The 15,163-nt window shown below is 32.6% G+C and overlaps 1 pseudogene; it reads left to right on the plus strand.

Annotated features, from left to right (window-relative positions):
* LOC140956643 (uncharacterized) overlaps positions 1-7,894 on the plus strand; it is a 75,610-nt pseudogene extending 67,716 nt beyond the window's left edge.
* The last annotated feature ends 7,269 nt before the right edge of the window (positions 7,895-15,163 follow it).

The following is a 15,163-nucleotide window of genomic DNA, read 5'->3' on the forward strand; positions in this document are numbered from 1 at the left end:
TATTATTATTATTATTATTATTATTATTATTATTATTATTATTATTATTATATATTTCAATTATTTTGGGAAAACTGAAAAAACCGACTTAGATAGTCACGGAGTACCGTTATCCGCCACTTAGCTGGGAAATGAACTAGAATCTGCAAAAACAAAATGAAAATATCAACCAACTATTGTGGATCATATAAAGGCATAAAATCATCATTAAGAATCTCATTTTCTATAAAAAGCTTAAGTCTTTGCCCATTAACTTTAAACATGTCATTATTTTTAGGATTTTCAATATCAACAGCACCATGAGGATAAACAAATTTAACTATAAATGGTTCTGACCATCTCGATCTTAGTTTTCCTGGAAATAAACGCAAACGAGAATTATAAAGTTAAACTTTTTGTCCAATTTCAAATGACTTTCTCATAATATTTTTATCATGAAAGGCTTTAGTTTTAACTTTATAAATCTTTGAATTTTTATATGCATAATTTCTTAATTCTTCAAGTTCATTTAATTACAATTTTCTTAATTTAGATGCATCATCTAAATTAATATTAAATGCTTTAATTGCCCAATAAGCTTTATGTTCAAGTTCAACTGGTAAATGACAATACTTACCAAAAACTAACCTACATGGTGACATCCCTAATGATGTCTTAAATGCAGTTCTATATGCCCATAATGCATCGGTTAATCTTAAAGACCAATCTTTTCGATTTGGATTAACAGTTTTTTCTAAAATTTGTTTAATTTATCAATTTGCAAGTTTAACTTGACCATTACTTTGAGGATGATATGGGGTAGAAACTTTACGTGTAATGCCATATTTTCTTAACAAAGAAAAAAATGATTTATTTATAAAATGACTTCCCCCATCACTAATTATTGCTCTAGGTATTCCAAATCGACTAAAAATATTTTCTTTAAAAATTTTATAACAACTTTATGATCATTAGCTCTACATGCAATTGCTTCAATCCCTTTTGAAACATAATCAACAGCGACTAAAATGTACGTATATCCAAAAGATAATAGAAATGGACCCATAAAATCTATCCCCCAACTATCGAATATTTCAATAATTATGATTGGATTTAAAGGCATCGTGTTTCATTTTGAAATTGATCCCATCTTCTGACATTTTTCACAAGATTTGCAAAATAAATGCGTATCTTTGAATAAAGATGGCCAATAAAATCCACATTGTAAGATTTTTGCAGCTGCTTTATTAGATGAAAAATGACCTCCACATGCTTCAGAATGACAAAATTTAATAACATTACTTACTTCATTGTCGGGTATGCATCGTCGAAAAATTTGGTCAGGACAATACTTAAACAAGTAAAGATCATCCCAACAAAATTTTTTAACTTCTATCAAAAATTTATTCTTATCCTGTGAATTCCAATGAGAAGACATTTTATTTGTCACTATAAAATTTACAATGTTAGTAAACTAGGGCATAATAGTAGCATAAAACAACTGATCATCTGGAAAATTTTCATTTATTGGTATTTCATTATGAGATGATTCAGTCATTATTCTAGATAAATGATCGGCTACGACATTTTCTTTTCTTTTTTTATCTTTAATTATAATATCAAATTCTTGTAACAATAAAATCCACCGTATTAATCTTGGCTTAGCATCTTGTTTATTTGATAAATATTTTACGGCAGAATGATCAATGTACACAATAGTAGTAGAACCAATTAAATAAGATCGAAACTTATCTAATGCAAATACTACTGAAAGTAATTCTTTTTCAGTAGTTGAATAATTTATTTGGGCACTATTTAAGGTTCTACTAGCATAATAGATTGCATACGGTTTTCCTTCTTTTCTCTGTCCTAACACAGCTCCTATAGCATAATCACTTGCATCACACATTAATTCAAATGGTAAAGACCAATCTGGAGGTTGTAAAATAGGTGATGTAATTAAAAGATTAATTATTTTTTTAAAAGCATTTTCACATTTCTGAGTCCATTCAAATTGTGTATCTTTTGTTAAAAGATTCGAAATTGGTTTAGATATTATGCTGAAATTTTTTATAAACCTTCTATAAAAACCTGCATGACCCAAGAATGATCGAACTTCTTTGACCGTTTTTGGTGATGTTAAATTAGCAATAACATCAACTTTGGCTTTATCAACTTCAATTCCTTTTTCAGATATCACATGACCTAACACAATCCCAGATTTAACCATATAATGACATTTTTCCCAATTTAAAACAAGATTTTTTTCTTCACATCGTTTTAATACTTCTTCTAGGTTTTTAAGACAATTTTCAAATGAGTTTCCAAAAACAGTTATATCATCCATAAAAACTTCTACAAATTCTTCAATCATATCACTGAAAATACTTAACATGCATCTTTGAAAAGTAGCCGGAGCATTACATAAACCAAATGGCATTCTTTTAAATGCAAAAGTTCCGAAAGGACAAGTGAAAGTAGTTTTTTCTTGATCTTCTAATGATATAGGTATTTGATAATACCCCGAATACCCATCAAGAAAACAGTAATAAGAATTTCCTGCTACTTTTTCTAGAATTTGATCTAAAAATGGTAGTGGGAAATGATCTTTTCTAGTTGCATCATTTAATTTTCTATAATCAATACACATACGCCAACTAGATGGAATCCTAGCTTGTAATAACTCTCCCTTTTCATTTTTTATAACAGTGATGCCTGACTTTTTAGGTACTACTTGTGTTGGACTTACCCATTTACTATCTGAGATTGGATAGATAATTCCAGCGTCTAATAGTTTTAATACTTCATTCTTAACAACTTCCTTCATATGTGGATTTAACCTTCTTTGTGGTTGTTGATATGTTTTAGCATTTTCTTCCAAATGAATTTTATGTGTGCAAATTAAAGGATTTATACCTTTTATATCTTTCAAAGTCCATCCAATTGCATTTTTATATTTTTTAAGTAATTTAATTAAATCTTCTTCTTGATTTGGTAGAAGAGTGGAAGAAATTACAACAGGAAATGTTTTATTTTCACCAAGAAATACATATTTCAATTCGAATGGTAAAACTTTTAATTCAAGTTTTGTATTATCATCTTCTTTAAAATTATTTTCAGACTCAAAACTTTCTATTGAAAAAACTTCAGATTGTTGATTTAAGTTTTCTTCTTGTATATTTTCTTCCACAATTGTTTCAATTTCATTATCATATTCATTTTCATTAATACTTGGTTGTTTACATAAATTGAACACATTAAGTTCTAGAGTCATATTTCCAAAAGACAATTTCATTATTCCATTTCGACAATTAATTAAAGCATTTGAAGTTGCTAGAAATGGTCGTCCCAATATTACTGGAATTTCATTATGTACTTCTATTGGTTGTGTATCCAAAACAATAAAATCTACAGGATATATGAATTTATCAACTTGAACCAACACATCTTCTACAATACCTCTAGGTATTTTGATTGACCTATCCGCCAGTAAGAGAGTAACAGAAGTGGGTTTTAATTCTCCTAAATTAAGTTTTTCATAAACTGAATAAGGAAGTAAATTCACACTTGCTCCCAAATCTAACAAAGCTTTTTTAATTTTATTTTCTCCAATAATACATGAAATTGTTGGACAACCAGGATCTTTATATTTTAAATTAGAATTATTTTGAAGAATAGAACTTACTTGTTCAGCCAAGAATGCTTTCTTCTTCACATGCAATTTTCTCTTCACAGTACATAAGTCTTTTAAAAATTTTGCATATGAAGGTACTTGTTTAATAGCATCTAATAATGGAATATTTATCTTTACTTGTTTAAAAACTTCATAGATATCAGAATCATTTATTTGTTTTTTATCATTTGTTAATGCATGAGGAAATGATGGAGGTTTATTTGATTCATTTACTATTTCAGATGATTTATCATTCAACATATTATTTTTAGAATTTAAGGTATCATCATTCTCAAAAATATCAGGATTATCATCCTTACTCTTTGATTTTAAATGATCTTTGTTTTCATTATTATATGGATCATTAACTATTTTACCACTTCTAAGGGTAATAACAGATTTTATTTTATCAATTTTTTCATTTTTTAATTCTTGATTTTGATTTTTAGGATTAGGTTAAGGTTGAGATAGAAATTTTCTTTTTTAATGAATATTAAGTGCAGATGCAAATTTTGCAAGAGTTATTTTCAAATCAGTCATAGATTGACTATTTTGAATATTGATAGATTCTTGCTTTTGGATAAATGCATGAATTACATCTTCAAAGTTTTTTCTTGGAGGTGTAACGTAAGGAATATAACCTTGATGATTTTGGTTATTTTGAAAGTATTGTTGTGAGGGTTGTGCATTATTATCATTCCTCCAACTAAAATTAGGATGATTTTTCCATCCAGGATTATATGATGTTGAAAAAAGATCTTGTAAGGTCCAAAATTAAGACGACGTAATCCAACTGCGTGTGAATCTAGGAAATAGGAAAAATGAGTAATTAATTATTTTAATTGTTTAATTAATTATGGGTCATGCATGCTTATATGCTAATCATGATTTTATTATAATCATGCATAAAAAATGTAATTTTTAAGGATTATTTAAGTGACGATCGAGGAACGGGGACCGAAGACTGAAAAACGTAAAATGTTTTTGTTAAATAATTGTTTTTAATTATTTAAAATATGAGTGTTGCTTTTTAGTATTTTTGAAAATAAGGGGTTTTGAGGTGATTTTATACGCCAGGACGTAAATTTTATCGGTGTTGGTTTTTCAACTAAAATACGAACTTTTTGACAACCCAGCTAATAAATTCATAAATTTACTTTAACAAAAAACTTTTTTAATATTTTATTTAAATCCTAAAGAGACTAATGGGCTTAATTTAATTGTCTTAATAGGCCTAACCTAGTTAGCAAATTAATTAGCTATTTAAAAGTTTTTAATCACCAAAACCCTACACTCCTAGCATCACAACAATCGGCCACCCACTTTTAAAATTCATAAACTCTCTCCCAAGACACAACACACATGGCACTACACATCCTAGCTTTGGGAAGAAAAATTCGAAGGGGCTCAAGGAGAAGATAGCCTAGGTTTCGTCCCGTTCTTTGTCGTCAACGATTATTCGAGCGTAAAATACGCAAGGGCACGCCATAATTCTTCCTTTTCTCGTCTTTCACACCATAATAGATATTTTAAATCATTGTGCATGAATAAAAAAAGAACACTTGATTATATTTCGTTTTTCATGCATATGTGTTGTGTAAAGCATGGTTTTTAATTCCAAATATTAAGGGGCTGCCATGATGTTAGGTTTGATCAAGCAAGGTTTATACATGATTTAAGGCCCTAGAACACACACCAAACTCACGGCTATCACCAAAAGATCAAGCTGAAACCGATTTTTGCTGTCATGGGGTCGTGGGGTTCGGTTGTCATGTCTTGGAGGCTTGGTTTGGTTCGGCTAGGACCAGGACTAGCCACGGTTGGAGGGGAGTCGAGGGAGAGTCCTAGCCATGCTATGGCTCGAAGTTAAGGGCTGGGGAAGGAGTCCTAGCCATGCTAGGACTCCCACCCGAGGGGTGCGTGCTGCGCAACTCTAGTGCAGCAGCACGCAGGGAGTCAGGGTTCGGTTTAAGTGGCACGGCGTAGGCTAAGTCAAGGGTTAAGGGTCCTAGGTGGGTGCACGGCATGCTGGTTCATGGGTTGGGTCGAAGGCTAGAGCCCTAGGCTCACAAACTTAAAGTCCTTATGCACTGAGGATTCTCGGTCGTAGCATGGGGCAACTTCCAGCTTTCGTTTTTGGTTTTTGGGTTGATTTCTTGGAAAACTTAGGGTCCAGTAGGGTAATTTGGGTTGTTGGTCAAGTTTTGGTTTGACATGGTTTGGGGGTAACTCGTGAAAATCGAAATTTGGCTCGGGGTCGAAGTTTAGGTGTCAATTAGGTTTTTTAAAATAAATAAAATTGGAAAACAGCTCACGGGGGTCGAGTCATGGTCCATAAGGGCTAAAATAATATAAAAATACTAAATTTAGAATTTAGGAATTTTATATTAAAGTTTGGGATTTTTCGGGATTAAAACACCGTCAAAACAATTAATTAATGATAAATGAGGAAGTCTAATTTTTAGGCAAAATAAAATTATGAGAAAATCAATTTTGGCTTAAATAATTATTTGGGACATGTTAGAATCAATGAATTCAAGAAAAAGTCAAATTCGAGAAATTTTACGTCTAGGGGTAAAACGGTCTTTTTACACCTAGAAATTAGTAATCGTCATGGCAGTGCCCTAAATGCTATTTTTATGATATCGTGATTATTTTTAAATTTTTATGAAATGTTCATGATTTAATTATGATATTTAAATGTCCATGGGATTTTTATGATTTAAAGAAGACATTTAAAAGACATGTTGCATGCTTGGTTTCAAAAACAAAATGTTATGTTATGCATGATTTTTTTTATAAAGTGATGAGAATATAAATGTTGAAGGAAGTGAAGTAATTGTGACTAATTCGATAATGTTGGAGATGTCGTGAGGGTTATGGTCCCAGTGGGAGCCCAACGATCGTATTTTCATCATTTCGAATATGTGGTAACGGATTTGTGATAACGGTAAGAATGGGAATATCGTGAGGAGAAAAGGCCCCAGAGGGAACCCCGACGATCGTATTTCTATTCGAATAATGATAGGCCAGGGCCCAGTTGACCGGTGAGAGTGTTGCTGGTGTCGCCCGCCGCCCAGTACTGTGGTTACATGTAGATGGATACATCGACTCTTATGATCATGATCAGGAAAGTCACAATTAACGATCTGAATTCAACAAAAGAAAAGGAAAATGGAAAAGGAAAATGTTTATGATCATGTTAAATATTTTATGTCATGATAAAGAAAAAGAGAAATGATTAAGATTTATTTATGCATGTCATGAAATGTTATTTTTACCTAAAAGTATTTTCACTGTTGCATGTGGTATTATACGTATTATTTGTTATAAAGATTATGGTATGTTGAGTCTTTAGACTCACTAGGTGTGATGGATGCAGGTGAGTTTGAGGGAGGTCTTGACGGATGATATGACTGGACTGAAGGCGCACACAACCCGAGGACCAACGCTTCTATTATTCCACATTATGACTTTTGACTCATGATTTATGTTTAAAGATTTTTAAGACTATTTACTTATGCTTTTGAGAGATTTTTAAGAGGTTTAGTATGTGCTATACTTTTGAAACTTATTGCTTTTAGGTTTGGTAAACATGCGACGATTTCATTTTATGACTATTGCACTTGATTTTTAAAATGCTAGGTGGTTGATGTTTTATTTTAAAGGGTAAAATATTTTATAAAAATATTTTCATGGGATGGACGAAATTTAGAAAATAAAATTTTCCTAGTACTTTTAAAGCAATAAAAAGGGCAGGACGTTTCAGTTGGTATCAGAGCAAAGGTCCTGCAAAGGGTTGTGCCACCATCAGCGTCGGAAAGATCAGTCGTCAAGCCTCGAAGTTGTAAGTTTTACATGCTTTATATGATTTATGATGTTAACTGCATAACGATATGAATATTATGTTCATGATACATGTTTATTAGCTTTTTGAGTATTTTTGCTTTGCATGCTTAAATTGCTAATTAAGTAAGGATATGTCACATGATTAGAGGACTTAAATTTAAATGCATGTTGGTTACGTTAGAATTTTAAAAATGTTCAGATATAATGCCTCCTATACGTGCACCCGTTATTGAGAATCAGGGAGAGAACAGTGTTAATCGTCGAGAAAATAATCAAGAAAATGGACCACCGCCACAAACACCAGATGCTGCTACACGTACTCTTGAGGGGATGGCTCGTCTCTTTGAGCAACAGTTACAACAGCAGCAATTACAACAGCAACAGTTACTGTAAAGGGCCGTATTTCGTATTCATAATTTTGCGGAATTTTTAAAAATTTTCTAAATAAATAAATAACTTGCCCAATTTATAAAATAAACATGTAAATAATTTTAACTTTAAAATAACAGCGGAAGCAAATATTGTTTTCAAACAACAATTTAAAAATAATCCAACGTATTAAAACTGAGTTTGAATAATAAAAGGTGCATAAATTAAAGCATGAGGTCCTCGGGTTTACTACTACTGCCACAAGATCGCTCACTGGTCTACGCCCTCCGTCTCGACCTCATCAGTACCTACAACAATCAAGTCTAGTGAGTCTAAAGACTCAACATGTATATATCGTGAATAACAAGTAAATATATCATAAAATCGCATGCAACGTAAAAATTTAGAATCGTAAAGCGCATGGTGAAAATCGTATCATGAATAATTATAACTACGTGCATATCTGAAAATCATACGTAAAAGCTTTGCTCAATAGAGCTCTGTCATGTCATATCATAATTTTCTGGTAGAGATAATGTTTCTAAGCAAGTGGCCCATAACATAACGTAAGCGCCTGATCAGACTAAACCACAGTATACTGGGCGGTAGAGATCAATCACAGCCCTTGGACTGGATGTCCGTACCCATACATAATCATAAACCGGTCGTAAGTCACCGGGTGGAGAGGTCCTCGGTTGCGCCTACCGACTTCCAAACCCATAAGCGTAAGGTGGCCACAAGACATATCACATATATCTCAAAAATAAACATTTTATATTTTTATGCACGTAATATAATTAAAACCTTATTTTTATCGGATGAGTTGGATCGTTCCCAGGCTTGCTGCGACTTACTACTAATATGTGACACATGCAATAAATCTTAACTTGCACAAAACTTGACAATTGGACCAAAAACGAGACGATTCGGACCAACAACTTGATTTTTAATCATAGCATGTACCAACCCGAACAAACATTAAACCGACGTTTAACCATGATTAAAAATACCCCAAACATACTGAAAAATATGCACAAGGACTGTAAAACATGAAAATAGGTGAATGGAACTCAAAACCATAAAACACTCTTTCGAGAGTCATTTTGGCACCTTTCACCGTAAATTCTCGTACGACCTCTAAACTCGACCAAATCACAAACGGACAAAAACACGACTTTCCTAACTCATTAAGGTAGTGTCCAGTCCAAGGCTATGGGCTAAAAGCCAACCAAGAACTCAAACCACCACCAAAACCGTGACCCAAAGCTGCTGTCAAAAAGGCAGCAGTAGCAGCTTGTGTGTTTGTAGTAAAAATTCTGAAATTAATGACTATGGGCTTGAACCACCGCCCAAGGACTCTTACTAACATCCTAAGGCATGGCTTGGACCATTTCTAAAGGCTAAAAGCCAACCACAAACCAAGCCATCACCTAAGACAATGCACAGCTCAAACCGAGAATACAACTTTCTGTGTAGTGTGATGTATTGACTTGTTTTACTGTCTTGGGTCGTTCCAATGGCCATTTGATTGACCATGTCTCGATCTAGACATGATGGAGTGTTGTATGAACCATGGCTACGGGCTAGGAGCCAACCATCATCCATACAAACACTAGAAACTCGAAACTCACTCACACAGAAATATGAAGAACCGAAATGCACTTGAATTGTTTTGGTAAAATTTTTATGGATCCGTGAACCCAGCTTTAAAAAAATGATTTGATCACATCCTAGACATGTTAAGGTAGTGTTCCAACCATGGCTACCGTCCCTAGGACAGCCAAGATTCGAACACCCCCTTAAACCACTCATGTAGCCAAAACCGAGACTCACTTTTGCTGCTAAAGAATAAAGTTGCTGTAATTTCTTTGTTTGTGTGTGTATGGACTTAAAACACTGAACCGAAAACACCCTAACACGTTCTAAATTATGCCTAGAAGCAGCCTTGGCAGCCTGGAATCGAAGCAACTCCTGAAATCAACAAAACATCTCAAACCGTGAAGTTGGAAATCAAATGAGTTGAGAAAATCTGTGCAGATTTTTACTTGGGAACTTGCTGTCAATTTCGTGATTTTTGCTTGAATCATGGATATATAATGGTTTAAAAATATCTATAGGACTTGATTGAAGAGCAAAGAAACAATATATACATGCCTGAAATTTGTTTTGACACAAAACAAATCAATACGACAAAGACGAGCGGCGGAGTCGGAGTTGGATTTCCTTTCTTATTTCTGTGCTGTTTTCACGATTTCAACAGCTGGTTCTTTCTGATATTTCGAATGTAAGGGTGGGGGAAGGCTAGGTAGGGAAGGTGAATGATATAAGAGGTGTTAAATAAGTCTTGAATTGCATTTAGTTGAGAGTTACAAGTGAGAATTTGAATGGGAATTGAATTGTTTCTTCACCTTGCTGTAGCTGCTATTATTCTTTTATTCCAGCTACTAACTCACGAATCTAAGCTGCTATTTTCTGATATTTTTCAAGGGTGAGAGTGTGGGTTTGCTAGACAATGAAGGTGAGTGTTAAAAGGTGTCATTATATGCATTAAGGTGGGAGTTACAAGTGTAGGCTTTGAATGCAATTTGAAATGATTCTCATTCCTCTTGCTAGCCGATACATTTTCTCCTTCTTGCTGTCTATTCACGTTTATTTGCTAGCAATATGGGCTGAGGAGCTTCAAGGAGAATTATGGTGCATATATTACCCATAACTATGGAGGTTAAAAGTGAGAAATGATTACACTATGAAAACCATTTAGTGGTAAATTTGAATGAGGTTTACTACAATTTTTGAATTGTCTTAACCAAATATTATTACTACTTCTTGCATGGTATAATAGTGTTTTAATCTTGCATTTTAAATTCTTAAGGTTTAATACACTCATTATATATATTTTTAATGAATGACAAATTAATTTAGAATAGAATATTGCATGGCATGCTTGACTTAAAATTTAAGTATTTAAATGTTATGTTTAATTTCTTAAATATATTAAGCCTAAATTAATTCCTCCCCAATTGTTTACACATTTTAATTTTTAGCTTTAATTAAATATTGAACCTAAAAGAATTTATTTAATAACTTGGTTCCAACTAATTTTAATAAATCCTAAAACATTCTTTTTCTTTAAATTAAATTATTTCTTGACTTAAATTAAATTTAGGAATATTTTCTTATTATTAATCTTATATTAAATCTCCAAACTCCGGTCCGGCCTCGCATATTTATCCTGAAAAGATAAACTAAACATCTACTTTTAAAATAAATAATCATGACTTAAAATTTATTAAAATAAACCAAACACTTCATATATTTATAAAAATTCATTTTTAATTTAAATAGTAGCAATTATGCATGGCTTATACGTAATCTGATTTTTCGGGTTCTACAACTCTCCCTCCATTAAAAGAAATTTCGTCCACGAAATTCGCTTATCCTTGATAAACAAAAAGTTTAGACTCTTAATTCTAGAATCCTAATAATCCACGCTTCCGATGCGCTACTCTGATAAGATAAATATTAAGTTGTCCTTACGTTTCCTAAATAAATTTGTCTACCAAAATCCTCGTTTGTGAATCGCAACTTAAAACAACTTATGGTAACGTAGTTCTATTCAACTATAGCCCCGAATTTTGACTTATCCCGCAATTCCTCATACTAGAGGTGGATGTCCAAATTTAACGCGCCTTATTTTCCTTATAATATACCCAAGATGTTCATTGACCTATTATATTTCAATATTGAAATCTTAACAGCATCCCTTCTTAACTTTATTGAATTCCAGATATGTTAAAGCTTCAAGTCCAAGTATTGGCATTCATGCAGTTCGACTTAGGAGGTCTTATTAAAACACTTAAAAGTTTAAACCTTATCTCAATCCCATAATAATATTAGACTAAGATCCTTGAATCGAATATTTATCTTACCGCTCCAAACTTACTTAACCTAACTATTTAGAAGTGCATCCCAATATAACGTTGTTGCAAATCTTAAGTTCGAGTGGTCTTAATCCATAAAACCCAAAATATACGATACCGATCTTCCACCTAAATAATAAAATTATTCTAGCACAAATTACATGCTTAAACTATTTCCTTTTCAATTAGAATAAAGTTGAGACCTAGGACCCTGGGACTTTGCTTATTGAAGCGAACGTCGCAGCCTTACGTATCCTTAATGCTTAATTAATACTAGCGTATAAAACTTAATAAGTTAACCCATGGTAGCATTAGACTAACTCTAATAAATCAATTTCACTTATAACCCATAGAATTCTAGAATCCCCATATCACGCTTTTAGATTCCTTACTTGATAAAAATCTTAATATTCATCAATTGATAACTTATATTGAACACAACTAATTCCCTTTTGTTTTTATTTCACTCAAAATTTTCGTATGAACAAATATCCCATAAATTTGAAATTCAAACTTACCTAATCCAAATAGCTTTGAATAAAATAATTCCAATACGCATATCCGTTTAGTCCCAAGTTTGTTAATGACTTCCAAAATCTCTCAAGACAAAGTGTCTACCTTACCTCTTATGTGCGTCTACCAATTATACTAACCATCATCGTACCCAACTTTCCTAAAAATTTTAAATTCTCACAAAGTATAATCTAAAATGTTAAGATCATGACTAAAACTTGTGACACATCAAACTTATGTTCCCATACATCTACTAACTCAATGTTTATCCCTATAACTTAACTAACTGATCAACTTTACCTTAAATCGGCATCACTTTAAATCCTTAATTTGCCACAACATGATTTCACTAACGCTTAAATTTTCATGCCTAAGATTGATTCATCCTACAATGTCCTTGGTTACCATTCATTATAACATTATAATCCCAATATCTAAATATTCTATATTTCCTTCGAGCCTAAATAACTGAAAATTCCTACCATTTAAACCGTTCAATTCTCACTTACTACTAGATAAGTTCTCAAATTTCCTAAGATTTTAAAAATAATTCTTACTTTCCTCGAATATCATCCAATTTTTCCCTAAATCTCTAAAATTCCACAATTACCCATGAGTCCTCAGTATTCTCAATTTCATTTTATAGATTTCTCGTATCATAAGGTTCAATAGTCTTAAGTTTATTATACCCAAAATTAATTCCCATAACACGTCTTACATTTCTATAAATACTTAAAATCCCAAGTGTTCCTCAAAAGTTCGCATTTAATCCTTAAAATTTTTTAAATTGCAACCTGACCCTTATAGTTCTCCCAATTTACATTTTGGCCCTACAACTCTTCGAAATTTGCATCATTGTCCCCGTAAAATTTTCCATCTTTACCTCATTAAACTTTTAGATTCTCGAACTCGAAATTTAATCCCAAAATTTGGTAAATTCGAAAATAGTCCCTTAGAAATTTTTTTTTGCACTTAAGTCCTCAAATTATTAGTTATTACAATTAGGTCCCTAAACTTCTCAATTCATGCAATTCCATCCTTAAATCTAACTAGGTAAAGCATGTATCCTAAATAAATTCTCATAATTAATCTTACATTTCCATAGATACTTAAAATCCTCAAATTGTACATTTATAATCCTAAAGATTGTCGTAGTCTTCGAATCGCTATTACTTATATGAAATACTCAAAAATTTACTCGACTAGCAACCAAGAACCATTAATAATTTCTTAGAAATTCTACAAGTCTCAAAAGCATTAATAATTTTCAAGATTAACTTATAACCCATAAAGAGGACATCAACACTACTGACCTAAAAATTAATATATTCAAATCATTTTCAACCTCTCCTAAAGCCCAATATTCGAATTCTTAGACATGTCCAATTCCAAACGTACCCAACATGCATAATTCCATAATTTATTTTTTTTTTAAATAAACATTGAACAATTAAAATCTGAACGTAAAAACATTTCAAGAAAACATGCTGTTAAAATAATTCATGCTTTAAATAAAATGCGTAAATGTAAAACTTACAGACCGAAGACGTGACTTCATGAGCTTCTCGAGAGCATTAGTAGTACAACCCTTTACAAGATCATAGGCTCTGATACCAACTGTAAAGGCCCGTATTTCGTATTCATAATTTTGCGGAATTTTTAAAAATTTTCTAAATAAATAAATAACTTGCCCAATTTATAAAATAAACATGTAAATAATTTTAACTTTAAAATAACAGCGGAAGCAAATATTGTTTTCAAACAACAATTTAAAAATAATCCAACGTATTAAAACTGAGTTTGAATAATAAAAGGTGCATAAATTAAAACATGAGGTCCTCGGGTTTACTACTGCTGCCACAAGATCGCTCACTGGTCTACGCCCTCCGTCTCGACCTCATCAGTACCTACAACAATCAAGTCTAGTGAGTCTAAAGACTCAACATGTATATATCGTGAATAACAAGTAAATATATCATAAAATCGCATGCAACGTAAAAATATAGTATCGTAAAGCGCATGGTGAAAATCGTATCATGAATAATTATAACTACGTGCATATCTGAAAATCATACGTAAAAGCTTTGCTCAATAGAGCTCTGTCATGTCATATCATAATTTTCTGGTAGAGATAATGTTTCTAAGCAAGTGGCCCATAACATAACGTAAGCGCCTGATCAGACTAAACCACAGTATACTGGGCGGTAGAGATCAATCACAGCCCTTGGACTGGATGTCCGTACCCATACATAATCATAAACCGGTCGTAAGTCACCGGGTGGAGAGGTCCTCGGTTGCGCCTACCGACTTCCAAACCCATAAGCGTAAGGTGGCCACAAGACATATCGCATATATCTCAAAAATAAACATTTTATATTTTTATGCACGTAATATAACTATAACCTTATTTTTACCGGATGAGTTGGATCGTTCCCAGGCTTGCTGCGACTTACTACTAATATGTGACACATGCAATAAATCTTAACTTGCCCAAAACTTGACAGTTGAACCAAAAACGAGACGATTCGGACCAACAACTTGATTTTTAATCATGGCATGTACCAACCCGAACCAACATTAAACCGACGTTTAACCATGATTAAAAATACCCCAAACATACTGAAAAATATGCACAAGGACTGTAAAACATGAAAATAGGTGAATGGAACTCAAAACCATAAAACACTCTTTCGAGAGTCATTTTGGCACCTTTCACCGTAAATTCTCGTACGACCTCTAAACTCGACCAAATCGCAAACGGCCAAAAACACGACTTTCCTAACTCATTAAGGTAGTGTCCAGTCCAAGGCCATGGGCTAAAAGCCAACCAAGAACTCAAACCAACCTCATGAACCGAACT

Source organism: Primulina huaijiensis, chromosome 2, assembly GCF_012295235.1.
Source record: "Primulina huaijiensis isolate GDHJ02 chromosome 2, ASM1229523v2, whole genome shotgun sequence".
Lineage (NCBI taxonomy): Eukaryota > Viridiplantae > Streptophyta > Magnoliopsida > Lamiales > Gesneriaceae > Primulina > Primulina huaijiensis.